A 10,877-nucleotide genomic window follows, 5' to 3' on the forward strand; every position below is an offset into this window, starting at 1 on the left:
ACAGAAATGTTGGGTGCAAACCATATAGCATTAAGCTAATGGCCCTGTCCTTTTCTGAAGAAGCACGTGGGCAGTTTTGGTTAAAACACTGCAAAATGCAGCAGAGAAATAGTTGCAGCTTCTTATTAACACTAGGAAACAGTTGCTGCTTCTGAGCCAAAACCAGGCAGTGGCACCTTGGAGCCCCTGTCGGTGTAGCTGGGAGTAAGTTGCCCTGGAATGAGCTGAAACATCTCACCTCCTACCTAGTGCCTGTGGGCCTTATGGCAGCACAATTTCCCTGTACAGTTTTGTGCTTTTAATGCAACAGGTGGCAATCCAAACATCACCTTAAGCCTGCTAATAGGGAAACCTCAAAGTGAGAAGGCTTCAGCTGTTTCTGTTAAGAGCTTGTGTGCCTTATTCTTTGGAAGGAGAAGTACTCACTTTTTTTTTAAGGTACTCATATTTTTTAAAGGTCCTTTTCGATAAGATATTGAACAACAGGTCAGCATGAAAAACACTGCAAGGTTGAGAGATGCATTGTAAGATCTAAGAGGGCTCAAATTCATGTATACCATTGCACGGAAGACTATTAACCTCAAGACTGTAAGGCAATGTAGGGCTGTGCTTCGTTCCTCTGAATTTTATCTCGCTGTGCAGAAAATAATCCAAGGTTTACAGAGCGTGGCCCCGCAAGACGTTGGTCTAGGATGGGGAAGAGTTAGGCTTTAGTTCCTCTAGCTGATCTATTTATTTACTAATTCCTAAGCTATATAGTGACTGAGGATAAATAATGATATACATTTAGGAATGTTAGCCAAAGTGCATCCAAGAACAAGCATCAAAGAGATTTAAATGAAACACAACACTGTCAAAGGAGACCTACTGGTGCACAAGTGTGGGCTCTGCATCTACACAACAGCAGAAAGGATTCCTCAGACTGTCCTATCAACAAGTGCCACTGGCTGAAGGGTTAGCTTTATTAACATAGGAAGAACACAGGTTTAGAGTTTAGGAACCCTTCATATCTTTTGCACGCACTTCTTCAAGGTGGTCTGTGCCTTCTGCCCGATTTAGCTGCCATTGTAAGTGGAGAAACAAAATGGGTTGCTTACCAGTGGCTGGGTTTTATGGCTCTGAGAAGAGGTAAGGTTGAGACTGACACCTGCATTTATGTGTCTGTGTATAAGGGCTGACATGGGTGGCTGTATAAACTCCACTGTAGGCAGTGGAGGTCTGGCCAGCAGTCACCAGGGCCTCAGCCAGTGTCCGGCCAGACCAGACCAGAAGCTTGATGCAGTTGTCCAGATGCCCACTGGCACTTGCATGCCCTCAGGCATCCACAGCACGTGTGCGGGTGTCAGACAGAGTGCTCTGTGTAGGTTCTGGTCCGTTTCTTTGTTGCAGTCACTTGGACAAAGAGACCATTCAGAGATGGGGACACTCATTTCATTGGCCTGTCCTGATTTGTCACAGACATTCAAAGGTGAAAAGCTGCTTCCCGTTTGCTGTTCATTTTCTGTGTCCTCCTTATTAGTTTAAAGTGAAATCTTTGTTAGCAAATTTGCTTACCTCATAATGAAAAGTGATCCCTTCTGGGTTTTGCAGAAGAAGTAAACACTACAAAAAACAGTTCTTGTTCTTACTCAGTCTAGAATTATGGACTTGACCAATCTGTGGGTTTTAACCCTAAGATGTCTAATTTTGCTGAGGAGTACTGTTATTTTACAAGAAGCTTTTATAAGGTTCTTTGAATTTAATTTTCTTTTTTCTTGCACTTTGAGCGTTAATCAAGATCAGATTTTAAATAAAGATACTTTGCTATCTGGAAATTATTCAAGCAGTCATCTCTACTATTTGTCGCGCTTCAGCAAATGCCTCAGAAGCCAGGTAGCTTCTCAAGGGAACAACTTTGGTTTCCAGAGTGAAGTGGAACATAAAAATTCATGCAAACGGATTTCTTTAATACCAAGAGCATCTTAGTTTAGAATTGCTTGGCTGGTCTGACTCTTGACACTAATAGCCTCAAACTTGCCACTTCTAGATTTTATTTTCTTTCAAAGCCCTCTTGGCAGTACGAGGGTACATTTAGTGGGAACAGCCTTTGTCCATTAAATCCGAAACTTCTTATGCTATATTTAAAGCTCATTTGAAATACTTAATTTCCAGTCTCTCAGAAGTTTCTATTATTGAAATAAACTGTTAATGCAATGTCCTCCTTAAAGTGTCACAGCAAAGAATTGTTTCAAAGCGTTTTTTGCCACTTGTCATTCACAGCATTCCAGTGTGCATTAAAACTTAGTGGAGTTAACACGCAGTCATAAAATCAAAAGCAAATAGATTTTTGAAGTATGATTGCCATATTCCCCACAGTGCATCTATTGCATTTTAATTGGCTTCTTATTCCTCTCAGTTCTCATCAGTACGTATGTACAACACTCTCAAAATAGGTCTGTCTGGTCTTAGGAGGAGTGCCGTATCTGGCTGTTGGTGGAGTGGCTAGTGCTGTACTGGAGCAGGGTTCTTGAAGGGGATAAATGGGTGTGAATGTAGAAAAACAGACCCATTAAAGACACCTTCTTACAAATGATCTAAAAATACTCTGTGCTCCTGCATTTACTTGGTATGTGGCTGTGAGTTCTTCTCTTTAGTAAGCCTAAGTGATTTGTAACACCGCAGAATTGGTGGCCTGCAATTAGCTGGAGCAGAGATTTCTGTTTTGCTGAGTTGCGGAACAAAATCACTTTGTACGGAGAGCAGCCAGCGAAGTGCGATGGATTTGATCACCATGGGCTTGACTTCAGCTGCTCTCAACAGATTTCTTATGTCTTTTACAAGTCACTCCCTGCTGTCAGTTTGTCCTAAGAAGGGGAAGAGGGAATAAAAGGAAAACAAATTGAAAAAAATTAGGGATAGAAGCACAGATAGTATTTTTACTAGATTGTGATTACTGCTTTTCTTTCCAGGATCTGCCTCTCCTTTAGGCTGTTTCTTGAATATTCAGAATTAATACTGAATGCCCTGGTACTCACTCTCTTCAGCAGCTCCTGGATCCAAAGCACGCACTTTTTATCAGAGACTTGGTTCAAAATCTATTGCTCACATTCCTTTACTCAGACATGGAGCAAACAGAAAGCATCATTATCTGTGCTGGTAATTAACTGGTGTATGCAGAGGTCTACCTTTCCAGCCATCTGGGCCACAGAATACAAAATACAGCTCCAGTTTATAATGCTCCTAATACATTGTATCACTTCTCTCCTGCTGAGCATTTTAATTGTGTATGTCAGGCACACACACAACCTGTAGTCCTTAACAATGCCACAGATTCATTTCACAGAATGGCTGAGGCTGGAAGGGACCTTTGGACATCATCTTGTCCAAAGCCTCCCTGCTCAAGCAGGCCACCTAGAGCTGGTTGTCCAGGACTATGTCTGTTGCTTTTCCCTCATCTACTGAGACAGTCAAGAAGAGTTATCAGGTTGGTCAGACGACATACCCTCTTTGTAAATCCATGCTGACTACTCCCAAGCAATGTATTAAAATATTTGGAGATTATTTCCAGGATTATTTTCTCCTTCTCATTCTCCACAGTCAAGGTGAAGCTGATTGGTTTGAGTTCCCTGGATCCTCTTGCCATTCTTTAAGGTATGAAATATGCTTTCTTCCAGTCCTCGGGAACCTTGCCCAGTTGCCATGACCTCTCGAAGACAATGGAGAGTGGCCCTGCAATGACACTAGACAGCTCCCTCAGTACTTGTAGCTGCATCCCATCTAGTCCTGTGGAGTCATATCATACAACATCTCTTGGAATGCCGTGTAAAGGTATTTTGTCATCTACATGTCCCCCTCAGACAACACCATGGGTGTTCTGCATACACCTCTGCTAGTCCCTTGGTGGTTTATGGACATTCTCTTACAGTGAACTTCATAGTAGTTGGTCAGCTATATTCTAAGCATCCATCATTTTAGTTGCACGTCAACAGTATCTATGGCTCCCATTCTTCAGGCGTGTTTTGTTGCTTCTTAGCCTACACAGTGATCCATCAACTTTGGGGTCCCCGTTCTACTTCCTTGGAAAAAGTAAGTGAACAGGTTCCAGCTAAAATTTGCCAACACTTTTTTTGTGTTGTCAGCATTCAAGCAAGCCCAGCATCATCATGCAGTGGGTGAGTCTATTTTAAAATGCTGAGACTTTGATGGGCTCTGAATATTCTGAGAAAAAAAACCAACTAGTGCATAGTGAAGACTGCAATACCCTGTGTTTCCTAGGTTGACCTAACATCACTCTTGGCACTCACCACACTGATGAGTACAATAAAACAAATTCATTCAAGCAAATGCACAGTTTGGAAACAAGTTATTAGATTTAGAAACAGGTAGCAAATCCTGCAATAATAGAATGCCTTTTATTAGTGTAGCCACAGGTCTTTTCCTGGATTTTATCCAGATAACAGACTGTGGAGTCATGTTGACTAGTAGTTTGATTCAGCCAGCCAGCCAGCAGACCTGGCTCCAACTCTGAGGGAAGCCAGTCACTCCAGGTGCTGTTTTTCACAGAGCAATACTTACTTGCAGCCAAGCTCTTCCTTATTTCTTCCACCTGAGGAGAGATGCACCTTCTGAAGCATCCTGAAATGTTAACCTTGGTAATCAGACAAAGATGTTGACTTACAACGTCAGTGTTGTCCATTTGTTGCTTAGTTTAGAGGACAGTGGTGTTCTTGGATTAGGCAGTGCCCTGTGACAGCTCCTAAATGTGCTGGGTTTTGCGATAGGACTGCTTAAACATAATTATGGTTTTCGACTTGTGGTAAGTATGCTTGCTGAGAAGTTCTAACAAAAAAGAAATGTCCCTTTGTACCTTCCAGTGAACAAGTGTCGCAGTTTAACCCCAGCCAGCAACTAAGTTGCTGCACTCGCTCACTCACCCCTCTCCAAAAGGGATGGGGAGGAGATTTGGGAAAAAGATAAAAATTGTGGGTTGAGTTAAGAACAATTTAATAATTAAAATAAAATAAAATATGGTTATTTTAATAATAATAACAACAGCAATAATAATAACAATTGTAATGAGGAGAGAGAGGGAGAGAGGAAAAAAATCCAAAAGGAAAAAAAACCCAACAAACAAGTGATGCACAATAAAATTACTCACCACCCACTGACCAGTTTCCAGCCAGTACCTGAGCAGTGATCAGCAGGCCTCGGCCAGGTCCCCCCAGTTTTTGTACTGAGCATGACGTCCCATGGTATGGAATATCCCTTTGGCTAGTTGGGTCAGCTGTGCTGGCTGTGTGCCCTCCCAATTTCCTGTGCTCTATCACCCTTCTCCCTGGCAGAGCCTGAGAAACTGAAAAGTCCTTGACTTAGTATAGACATTAGTAACAACTAAAAACATCCATGTGTTACCAGTTTATTCTCATACTAAACCCAAAACACAGCACTGCACCAGCTACTCAGAAGAAATTTTACTCTATTGCAGCTGAAATCAGGACAAGTAACGAACTAGAGAGCCAAATACTGGGTTGATTTGTACTGGTGTAAATCCACTAAATCCAAGCCACTCTGGATTTAACTGGAGGTGACTAGAACACAGACTGGGCTGAGATAATCTAGAAATGGAGCATCCCACACACCATGTTGGACTGCATCATTCCTATGCAAGCACGATGTGTATGCAAGTAGGCTGTACCTGAAGTACCTGAAGAATGTGTTTGTCATGTTGCTTTAGATACCACTTTAATCTGCTGGAGCTCACCTCCCTGCTGGCAATCACTGTGCCATTGCTTAGCACCTTGGAAGGCCCTGCCACTCTCTAATCTGATAAGTAATAATTTGATAAAACAAGTATTGCAAATGTTAATAACAGACTTGCTTTTTATTGCCTTTCTTTTCTGTTGGATCAAAGCAACACAAAGAACAATTCATATATAGAGATGAGGGTCAAAAAGGACAAAAGAAAACTTTAAAACCACCCCACTAGGAAACCCTGACTTGGCTGGATATAACAACAAAACTAAGCAACTTATTTAGCCTGTTTATTATGTGGAAATTAGGAATAGCCTTGTCATATGTTAGCCATTATGTACATGTGTGTATTTTAAATTAATTTGGAAGAACTTTGCATAAGCACAGCATGACTAACACCTTCTTTGTCTCCTGGAGACAACCTGCAGTATAGGAAGGGTCACACAGCCATTTCACAAAAGCATTCTTGGCTTTCTGCTGCAACTTGCTTCTTCCTCACAGGCAGGAAAAGCCAAGGAAAAAGCAAATACAGAGGCCAGAGCTGATGATAGGATGGGAATCCATGTTATGCCATTTTCAACCTTCTATACATGGTTCCCAATGTTACTCTAGATTCCTTCTGGTGTACTTCCACACAGACACAGAAAAACTTAGGTTCTCTGTTTTCTGCCTTTAAGGGGACTTCTGGCAAAGACACACCAGTGGTGTCTTAGATGGAGCAAGGATGATTCAGGAAGGGAAAAAGAGAAGAAGGACACTCTCCTGTGCTTTTTGTATTTTCAAATTAAAAATTGCATAGAAAGTTTAAAAATATGAATGAGAGGTGTATAATATATACATATTTTAAATCAAAGCCACCCACATCTAAAAATTTCCCATAAATAAACAAATAAAAATTTTTACTTTCCATTTCCAATAAAACTATTTTTGCCAGTTTTCAGTTCATGTACCTGCTTTTTTCAGTATGCCACCCTAGGATTTTTAATATTCTCCAATCAGCTTGTTTTCCCTGTGCTTATCATCAGAGCCAAATGCATGTTGCAGTCCAGATCATTCACCATTGTGTAGCTTTTTAATTTGTAAATTAGACATGTATATTTATAATGTGATGAAACCTCAGGCTGAGGTCACTGGATGGAAGAAGTATTTATTTGTCTCATGGGTTTGAATGGAAGAGTATGTTCTTGGCAATAGTTGTCATGTAATGAATTTGGGGATAAGTATGTGGCCAGGAGGGAGTGCATCCTGAGTTCTGCTCCTGCCTTGACAACAGACACGTTGTGTGATGTTGAGTAAATCAATTTTCTGCCAGTTTCCCTCCAGCAACAGACAGCTACTAATATTTCATCCTTAGCTGGTTGTGCAGTGACCAACACTGACAACAGAAAGCTCCAGGAAGAATTAACATTGGCATTAGCGTGGGCATGGCTCTTTAACCTGCTCAATATTTTCTGGGTTTTGAAATGAGAAAGTAAAAACACTATAAAAACATTTGCAAGTGTGTTGGTGCCCAGACAGGAACACCACCATCCCCCAGGCTTTAGATCATGCTTTTTTCCCCAAGATTCATGATGAGAGCTGGGAGAAGTAACTGATTGGGAAGAGTCAGCATGAATTTACCAACTGCCTGACCAACCTGACTGCCCTCTATGACAAGATGTCTAGATTTGTGGATGCAAGGACAGCAGCTTGACTTTAACAAGGCTTTTAACACTGTGTCTCACAGTGTTCTTATATCCAAGGTGAAATACCACAGTTTGGATGAGTGGACAACTAGGCAGGTAAAAAATTGGTTGGATGATCAAGCTCAGATGGTAGTAGTTAATGGTTCATGCTTCACCTGGCAGCCAGTAGTAGGTGGAGTACCCCAATGGTCTATCCTGGGACCTGTCCTGTCTTTATCGATGACCTGCAGGAGGTGGTGCATTGCTTGCTCCTTGAGTTTGCAGGTGATCCCAAACTGGGGGACCAGTGGATATGCTCAAGGACAGAGCTGCCGTCCAGTGCACCAGGTGTGGGAATGGGCCAGCAGAAACCTTACAAAATTCAACACGGACAAATGCTGAGTCCTGCACCTGGGAAGGAAGAGCACTGATTAACAGTACGGGCAGGGTGGTGAGGGAGCAGCTCTGTGGAAAAGGACTTGGGGAGCCTGGTGGACATAAGACAGCAGTATAGAGTGTCTGCAAAGAAGGCCAACAACATCCTAGGCTGTAGTAGCTTCAGGCTGAGAGGAGTGACAACCCCCCTCAGCACTTGTTAGACCCCAACTGCATCCAGTTTTGGGTAGGAAGGATGGATAAACTGGAGTGAGTTCAGCAAAGGGCATGAAAATGGTTGGGGGCTGGAGCTCTTGCCCTGTTAGGAGAGGCTGAGGAAGTGGGGCTTGTTCAGCATGGGGAAAAGAGCGCTTTGTGTGACCTTCTGGTAGCTATGCAGCTAGTGAAAGCAGCAGCCTCCTGATTCCTGTGGGGAAGTAATCGAGACTATGGAGCCAGGCTCTTCTCCCTGTTGCAGGGTGGGAGGACTGGAGGCAAATCTCATAAACTGAAACAAGACTGCATGTTAAGTGATGCTTTTTTACCATGAAGAGGGTCAAACAGCACAGCAGGTTGCCCACAGGGCTGTGCATTCTCCAGTCTTCAGGACCTCAAGACCTGAGAGGATGAAGCCCTGGGCAGACTGCTCTTGCCTCTTGGCTGACCCTGCCTTGAGCAGGGAGCTGGACTAGAGCACTAGACCTCCTGAGGTCCCTTCGTAACACGGATCCATAATGAAAGGCTTCATCAGATGCTGTGCTGCCCAGTCCCCCCCGACCTCATGTCATGAAAGGAAAGCTTGACATGTTGGGAAAAGCCCACCGGGCAGCTCTCCAGCAGCTCCACACAGGTGGGGTGCAACCCCACCATTCCATCCATCGCTCTGCTGCCAGCTCCCCACGCACTCCGGCCGCGCTCCAGGGTGGGCGCATGCAGCGTTTCGAGCTTTTTCTGGATGAAAACTGCTACACGAGCTCCAGCCGGTACAGGCAGACCGCGCGTCAGAGATTTAGTTTAACAGTTTCCCCTTCACTTTCGAAAAGTTTGAGTCTCCTCTGATCTCTCGATACCCTTATCAGGGGCACCTCAGCCTCCCAGACAGCGCCTTGAATTATTCATGGCTATTGACAATCACGGAAATTAACGTTCCCTCAGCGAAAGCTCCAAGAGAGCGCACTGCAGCACCGTGATAATAATGATCAAAGATTAAATGAGATTACCGGCGGCGCCCTCAGCGCCGGGCCGCCCCACGACGCCTCCGCCGGCCCCGGCCCCCGCCCCGGCCCCCGCCCCGGCCCCCGCCCCGGCCCCCGCCCCGGCCCCCGCCCCGGCCCCCGCCCCGGGCCCCGCCCCGGGCCCCGCCCCGGGCCCCGCCCCGGGCCCCGCCCCGGGCGGGATGAGCGCAATGACGGCGACCGCCCGCCAGGGGGCGCTGCCGACTCAGCGTTGGCGCCGCGGCAGTCGCCATCAGAAACGAGCCGAGATGAGGGGTAGTGGGCCCGAACTGGGGGGTAGCTGGCCTGAACTGGGGGGTAGCTGGCCCGAGCTGGGGAGTAGCTGGCCCGAGCTGGGGAGTAGCTGGCCCGAGCTGGGGGGTAGCTGGCCCAAGCTGGGGAGTAGCTGGCCCAAGCTGGGGGGGTAGCGGGCCCGAGCTGGGGGGTAGCTGGCCGAGCTGGGGGGTAGCTGGCCCGAGCTGGGGGGTAGCTGGCCCGAGCTGGGGGGTAGCTGGCCGCCAGTGTGGCCCTTTCCTCAGCAAACTGCTGTGGAGCAAACAGGCTTCCCTGCCTGACCTTGCCTTGCCTGGGCCAGCTGCTGTGCCATGGCCCTTGGGGAGCGCCCATGTTTCCCAGTGGGGATGAAACCCTCCCCTCCAGTGCGGTGGGCAGTTTAAACACATTGGGTCTCCAAAATACACCGGAGAAAGCTGATGCGACCCTCAGCCCTGGGGTGTGCCCCAAGGAGCAGGGAGGAGGCCGGGGAAGCCAGGTCACTTCAGCCAGGTGCTGTGGGTCAGCAGCAGGGGGGAGGCCATGCTGACCCGGTGCTGGCTGACCTGGCAGCCACAGCAGTGTCTTGGCTGGTGACACAGTCTCATAAGGCATTTGCAACGTCTTATTTTGCTGTACCCTGAACAGAGGCCCTGAGTTTAGTCGGAGAGGGCTGCTGAGGAGCCAACCTGAGCTGACATAACTGCTTAATGCCACTGCCTGAGTGTTTCTGGCAGTCGCTCTCCCATTTAACGCAATTGCTGCATGTGAGCTGATGCACTGACAGCGCCGGGGGAAGCTGGGTGAAGTCACAAAACACTCTGAAACAGATGCGGGGACCTAAGCTTCCCCCTGTTTACGTACGGGAAAGGAGAACCCACAAAATAATACTGGCTAGTGAGTGGCAAACAAAATTTTAAATATTATCTAAAATTGCTCTTGTGCATTCTCTGCTCCAGTCTTTACAATATATATTTACTGTAGAAACAGGGTACAGAAAGCTCAATGAAGGGAAACGTGACAGGAACGGCATGTTCTCACATAGGCCTCCAAACACACTAGTGGTTTTCTCCATTGCAGTCAGCATCCCCATTGCAGTGGGAAGAAATTTAGCTCATCTAAACCCTCCAAACTGAGTATATATTAGTTTAAGCCATATGAATCAAAAATTTTTATGGTAGTGAAAAATCTCTGATCTGCTTAAATTCTTCTAAATTTAGGTTTGGCGTTGAGTCATCATTATTTCCTGTCAAATGGTTTTGTGAAGTCACCCAAAATAATGAGATGTCACTTGCCTGGATACATTAATAATTAGAAGGATTTATTGTAGCAGGCATCATGGGAAAGTGTAACTTTCCCATTAGATGTCCTTAATTGGAAAAGAACGTGTCAGATTTCAGATTAACATAGGGTAACTACAACTATCCATTAAAAAGAGAAGGACAAATAACACAAGTGACAGCTCTTGCAAGAGTACAAAGATTTAAATACTTTATAAATTAAGGGGAGTGAAGGTGCTCATTTTCATCACTAAAGCTCCATGACCTGTCTTCATTGTCAGAAGGATGCAGTCTCCAAACTGAATTAAACCACATAAAGAGCAGATGCTGTATGTAATTCT

The sequence above is a fragment of the Falco peregrinus genome, chromosome 3 (genome assembly GCF_023634155.1).
Source record: "Falco peregrinus isolate bFalPer1 chromosome 3, bFalPer1.pri, whole genome shotgun sequence".
NCBI lineage: Eukaryota > Metazoa > Chordata > Aves > Falconiformes > Falconidae > Falco > Falco peregrinus.